Here is a 7,606-nt window from a genome sequence, read left to right as displayed (position 1 = left end):
TATCTGTAATGCAATACTGTGCCAGGCAGACCCCAAACATGCCCCAAACTTACAATTTGGATGTTCCAGTTTCACCTCAGTTTCCACAGCAGACTCCACGTGACATGAGTGGATCCAGGCTAAACAACATCAATGGCGCTTGGGAATAATTAAGAAGTCCGCGGCCACGCACATTAGAGGGAACATTGGGCCAGACTCCACTCCGCTCGCTACTCAATTTCAATTGAGCGCGCTCAGTGCTGCATCCTGACCTGATCTGGCCCCAACCCCAATCAACGAGACTTTTAGACAGTCTAAAATCTTATTATTTTTTTGCTATTAAAAAATAAAAAGTCACATTCAGTCCCTAATCCACCTCATACACTTAATCATTAAGACAATTAATTATAAAGCTTACTTGAGAAACTAGTAGTTTGCCCTCTGCATACTCAATCACCTCATTACTTGTATGACACAGATATCATTGTAGACTGTATTTGCCTGTTAACAGGCAGCAAAAAAAAAGTGCTCCATCTGCTGGCCGCCCACAAAAAAACCGATAGTCGCACACTAAATATTGTGCGATTAAGAGAGGTATAGGCTCAGTTATGGGCTGCGCTGTAGTCACATAGGAAAATTATGCAAATTTATATGTAATAGAGGTATATAAAAGAGGTTGGGTTTTTTAATAAAAACTGACAACTTGACAGTCTAGACTAGAATTTTTTTGGCTGAATAAATATAATATTTCCAATAGAAGAAATTATATTTTATTCATCCAAAAAAAATATTTTCTTTCTTTTTTTTTTCTTTTTCTTTTGGGTGTTCACGTGCGGGAGTGCTTAAATGGAGGAGCCTCCACTGCCCTCATCTAACCCTCACTAAAATCATTCTCACCTTTGCAGTCCCCACTTTCTGTTCCCATCCTCCTACCATCTAGATTCTAAGTTCCCACGGGATAAGGGCCCTCAATTCCCCCCTGTATTTATTCTGTAAAAAAACATTTTGTATTGTGTTATTTCTCCGTTGTACTTTTACCTTTGTACCCATGGGCAACACTGTGGAATCTGTTGGTACTTATAATAAAGAATAATATAATAATAATAATAATAATAATATGTCTGCTATTTCTGAACAAAGGGAATCCCAGAGATGCTTTTACAACCATTTGTGCCATGATTGAACAAGCAGTATGTAAATAATTTCATTGAGAAACCCAAAGTTTGTGATTAAAGTAACAATTTTTTTTATTTGATCACATTTTGCAGTGAAATGGTGGCATGAAATATACCAAAATGGGCCTACATCAATACCTTGTGTTGTCTACTTAAAAATATATATATGTCAGTATATTTATAAGAATCTTAGCAGTATTCTCCAAACAATGTGTGAGTATATGGCAGGGAGTATATTTAACAATCTTCCTTTAGACTGAACCCACAATCAATATACTTCTATTAAGATAACAAAATTAATATAAATATCTGAATTCTTTTATTTAGTTAATATCCATGAACATTTTTGAAATATATTTGTAATAAAAGGAATATGAAATAAATTTATATGCATTAAAACCAACTATTAAGATATGCTATCCTTCTTACAAAGCCAGAAAAATGTATCTTTAAAACCAACCCTTTCATTCAGAGCTGCAATTTAAAATATTACAATGATACTAAAACCTTTACATCCAGCAATACAATTCTAAACTATGCTCTTAATCAATAGGATAATATATATATTCTGCTATTTAACTGCAATTTTTCCTATTACAATATTAATTTACAATATCAGAACTTGCACAGATGAGTTACTTAGCCAATCAGATACAGTTTTAAACAATATATAGGCTGTGACTATCAATTTAAAATACAATATACACTTCTGAATTATTATTATATATTTGCATAGATAAACAATTTAAGATTGGGATTAGTTTAACAATACATAGGCTATGAAATGCTAACTTGAAATATGCACTATGTCCTTAACTCTGCTACATACAGCAATAGTAAATGTTTACTTTAAATGCTTGCATACAAACAGGCAGGCTAAGAGCTATTCAAGGTTATACAATACAATTTAAAAGCCCAATTTGTTCTTTCCAATCTTCCAATTGAAATTTTACTGTAGTGACTATGCATATAATTTATCTTACCAATAACCTTGTATACATTATCAAATAAACAGCAATCCAGTTTCCAATGTTTCTCAACAGATCCAATTTCACCTCAGAAATTCAAAATTGGGGGTATTGCATATGGAATCCCACAGTAGTTGTGTGCTTTAATAATAACCACAGTAGTTATTCTTTCAGGATTAGCCAACAACCTCCTTATCAGTCTCTATGCTGGGGTTTAAATCATCTGATTTCACCCCTCCCCTTTTTTGGTTATTATCAGTCATTGGTGAGTATTGGAAACGCCCACGGAGCCTTGTCTCGGATTGGTTCTTTGCAACTGAACATGGATTGGTTTATTTGGGGATGTGTTGCCAAGGAGATGTATCCCTGCAACAACCAATCATCTCATGGCTGCAATTCTCGCATCATAACACTGGGTGGCAGCATTACAAACAGATAGCACAAAACAATGCAGCATGACAATACATCCAAATTCATTTAACCAACATTTTTAGACAGTGAAATATTTCTTTAAACTATGTAATAACTGCCATAATTTCTTGTATTAATCTCTCCCAATATTAATTATAGATGAAGCAGCATCAGATCAATTTCCTGATAGTTTTGATATGAAACATCATGTTTTATTATTAACATTGTATTATATTAAAGCAATTTAACACTGCTAATTTTTCCAGATTGGTAGTATTTAAAACTCCTGATATATTGCATTCATTCAGATATAGTATGTTACATTTCTGTGTATTTCTTCCTGAATACATGAATCCTGTCTATGTAGATCTGAAATAAAAATAAATGTTAATAATCACTTCTCTTCAGGTCCATAAACATCTATTCATGTTCTTAAACACACAGAGGCTAAGATATTCATGCTTTCAAAATATGCATGTATATATACAATACATATATACACATATATACATATATAGATATATATACATACACATACACATCCACTTCTATGCAGTATCTTGTATTTATTTTCCTAGTATATTTTATTTGAAATCTAAATACAGTTGTTGGAAACATGTAAGTCATGTGCTTTCTCTGTGTTATCTTAACCCAGACGCAATGTTTAACATCTTGTATATTCCAGTGTTAGTAGCCACACAGCATGAGCCACTCAACAAATATGTGCTAATTATCAGTCCCTTTTGAAGAATGCTTGTATCTTTCACATCTCTTCAGACGGATCAGCATCTCAATTGGAGGAAGCCCATATATGGGCATGTATCCTGATCTAGGTATCAGAATGCTGTCTTTTAACATTGGTTCCCAGGCAATCACACAGATGGTTTCTGAAACTGTTAATTTTCAGTTCCTTGTGGTTATACAATTGCATAATTTAGCATATTGAGTGTGGGAGATCTCTTAGAAACAATCCTTTGTTCTACAAACAATGTGCACATCCACAGACTTATTAAATAAAGACAAATATACTTCTATATATTATTTAATAATATTTCAAATACCTTGACATAAATCCCCCTTCCAATTTTAAATAGATGTAGGACACATGTATTTATATTGGCTTAAAGTCAATGGTATTTGATGAGGATGTTGACTGTACACACCATAGAGAGTCTTCTATGTATATATTCTGACATTTTTGAGCCTTCATGTTTATCAGCTAGGCATCTTTAAATTACAGTATGTCTTTAGTGCATTTGGGGATATGACACTTCATTCTCCCTCTATGACTTGTAGTTGGGACCTAGGATGACATGCCCGCAATTGATTGATATGGACCCATTTATCTATGAAACTTTCATTTTTGGGGATCCGTATTTTATAGGCCACTGGAGATATTTTGTCAGTAATGACAAAAGGACCTTTCCATGAGGGTAGAAATTTCTTCTCCCTAACCTGATCTCTTCCAAAGTTATAAAGATAAACTTTATCATTTATTTCATATTCCTTTTTTGATGTTTTGAGATCATAATAGGTTTTAGTGGCAGTTGCGGCTCTTTCTAAATTCCTTTGAGCAAATGCAAATGCATATTGCAGGTGCTTTCTTTTCCACATATTGATGTGTATTGGCAGCGTTTATCAAGTTTTGGTCTGATGTACGGTACAGCAGATGCTGTGGTAGAACCATTCTTCTACCAGTCATCAGTTCAAAAGGTGACATCTTGGTAGCACTACTTGGAGTTGCTCTTAATGCCATTAAGACTAAAGGTAGTTTTACATCCCAGTCTTTACCCGTTTCACTCACAAACTTTTTGAGGATTTTAACAATGGACTGGTTGTAACGCTCTACACCACCACTTGAGGCAACTCTATAAGCAATATGGAGCTTTCTTTTAACCCCTAGTATTTTCCACATTTTGATCATCACTTCGCTAGTGAAGTGGGTTCCCCGATTTGATTCAATTCTTTGGGGAAAACCAAATCTGGAAATCACATGGTTGATGAGCAATGCTGCGCATGTTTCAGCGCTATTGTTAGGTGCACTAATGCACTCTACCCATTTAGTGAACAGGCATGTTACGTTTAACATGTATTTGTTACCTCTTGATGATCGTGTTACTGGACCGATAAAATCTGACAATGGCATTACCATCCCCCTTTTCTGCAATGGCGCTCTATGCGTTGGAGCAGTGGGTTGGAGCTATGGGCAGATTAAACACCCTTGACAGTAGGTTTGAACATCTTTCAACATGTGTGGCCAAAAAGCGTAATCACGTAATATTTCATACGTGAGTTTGGCACCACGATGACCGTGTTGAAGCATTAGACCTCTGAACTTGGTGGGTACTACCCACTGCTGGATGCCAGTTTTGGAGGTTCTAATTAACAAACCATCCTGTAACTTGAATTGTGATCTAGATTTTATTAAGATTCTAAGATCTTCTTTGCCAATACAATCATCTTTTGAGATGGGGTTGCTTTCAGGATCTTCTATGTGTTTATAGAAGATGCCTACAATGGGGTCTTCTTTTTGACTAGTGATCAGGTCCTCACTAGGAGAATCCTGACTCCATTGTACCAAGTTAGGCTCACTCTGTTGTTTTGCCTGGTTTCTGGTAATGGCTTCTACCTGAATTGCACCCATTAAGTGGTCAATATTAAGGAGTTCTCCAGTTATGGCTCCTTGTTTGGCTAATGAATCCGCAAGGTCATTGCCTTCCTTATCCGGACCTAGAACCCTGGAATGACCCTTGGTCTTTTTCCAGTGTATAGTTAAATCATTGGATACCACCAGATTATCAATCTCGCAGAACAACTTGCCATGCTTGACTGGTTTGTTATTGCTTTTCTGCATGCCATTTCTTTTCCAAGTTGGCAGGTATTCAACAAAACTGTCAAGCACATAATTTGAGTCAGTTATGATCACAAATTCATGAATACCATGTTCAATAGCCATTTCAATGGTTTTGAAAACATCAGTTAGTTCTGCAACTTGACTGGATCTTGGTCCAATGTTGAAACCTTATTTGGGAATCCATTTGCCCCAGTTATACCAATCCCACGACTAATCTGCGCTTATTATCTATAGTGGCATGGTAAGAACAACCATCAACATACACCCAAGGTAATGTTTGACAGTGGTCCTCATTGTATATTTTATATGGGGAAAGCAATTGTTCCTCCAGAAAATCATCTTCTGATAATTCTTGTGCGACTGGATTCTTTTTATTCTGCTTGTAACGAATTTCTAATGGCCAACCTTGCAAGCAAAGAGTCCACACTGTTATGCGGCTATTTGACAAATTCCCATCTCTTATTCTTTCACTTTGCAAATATAGCAAAGGCTGGTGGGTCGTTTCTACAATAATTTTCTCGCCCTGTATATAGCTGCGGAAATTTTGTAGAGCCCATACAGTAGATAAGAGGGCTTTTTCGCAATCGCTAAATTTTATTTCTACTGGGGATAGATTTTTGCTCACATAAGCAATGGCTTTGTTCAAATTACCATTTCAATGGTTTTGAAAACAGCAGTTAGTTCTGCAACTTGACTGGATCTTGGTCCAATGTTGAAACCTATAGATATATTTGGGAATCCATTTGCCCCAGTTATACCAATGCCAGCGACTAATCTGCGCTTATTATCTATAGTGGCATGGTAAGAACAACCATCAACATACACCCAAGGTAATGTTTGACAGTGGTCATCATTGTATATTTTATATGGGGAAAGCAATTGTTCCTCCAGAAAATCATCTTCTGATAATTCTTCCCCAGGATCTCTAGCAGTACAGTCGTGGAGCTCAGCAAGCCCTTGTGCGACTGGATTCTTTTTATTCTGCTTGTAGCGAATTTCTAATGGCCAACCTTGCAAGGAAAGAGTCCACGCTGTTATGCGGCTATTTGACAAAATCCCATCTCTTATTCTTTCACTTTGCAAATATAGCAAAGGCTGGTGGGCCGTTTCTACAATAATTTTCTCGCCCTGTATATAGCTGCGGAAATTTTGTAGAGCCCATACAGTAGATAAGAGGGCTTTTTTGCAATCGCTAAATTTTATTTCTACTGGGGATAGATTTTTGCTCGCATAAGCAATGGCTTTGTTCAAATTATCATGCTTTTGGTATAAAACAGCACTCATGCTTATATCTGTGTAACCTGTCTCTAAGAAGAAAGGTTTACCACCTTCAGGGTAGTCTAAGCAAGGTGCTTGAGTGAGTTTTCTCTTCAGCTCTCTGATGGCTGTCTCTTGAGACTCACTCCAGTGCCATTTCACATCCTTCTTTAGAAGAAGTAGTAGTGGTTTAGCTAATTCTGCATAATTATCAATGAATTTGCGAGAATAATTTGTCATACCCAGGAATGATCTCAATTCCTTTAAGTTATTTGGGTTTTTAGAATTCACTATAGCTTCCACCTTTTTCTTCTGGAGATTTAATCCTTCAGAGGTAACTTCATGTCCCAAGAAGTTACACGAGTGCGGCACCATTGAGCTTTTTGTAGGGATAATTTGACAACTGCCCTTTAAGTTGGCTGAGGACGTGTTTAAGCTCTGCGACGTGTTTTTCAAAGTCTGTGCTTTTGATTAAAACATCATCAACATAAGATAAAGTCCCCCTTTCCAGTGCATCAGGCATAGCCTTATGCATGAATACAGCAAATTAATGTCCAGAATTTATGTATCCAAATGGAAGTCTCTGGAATGCATATTGGACCTTTTGGAAAGAGAATGCCAGCTTATACTGGTCCTCCTCATGTACCTTTATGGTCCAATATCCCTGTGCACAATCAATGGCAGTGAAAATTTTGGATCCCTGCATTTGTGCTAGGCACTGGTCAATGTATGGCACAGGCCAGCCAGACATGTACACTTGTTTGTTTAGCTGTCTTAAATCAGCACACAAACGCCATTGTCCATTGGGCTTAAGGACACCTAGAATAGGATTATTATAAGAGCTGTGCACCTGTCTGATAATACCTCTTTCTTCCAAATTCCTTATGATCTCTGCAAGAGAATCATATGAGGCTAGGGGAAGTCTGTATTGTTTGACAAATACAGGTGGTGCATCGGGATCT

The sequence above is a fragment of the Bombina bombina genome, chromosome 1, assembly GCF_027579735.1.
Source record: "Bombina bombina isolate aBomBom1 chromosome 1, aBomBom1.pri, whole genome shotgun sequence".
Classification (NCBI taxonomy): Eukaryota; Metazoa; Chordata; class Amphibia; order Anura; family Bombinatoridae; genus Bombina; species Bombina bombina.
Note: the sequence above shows the minus strand (reverse complement) of the source record.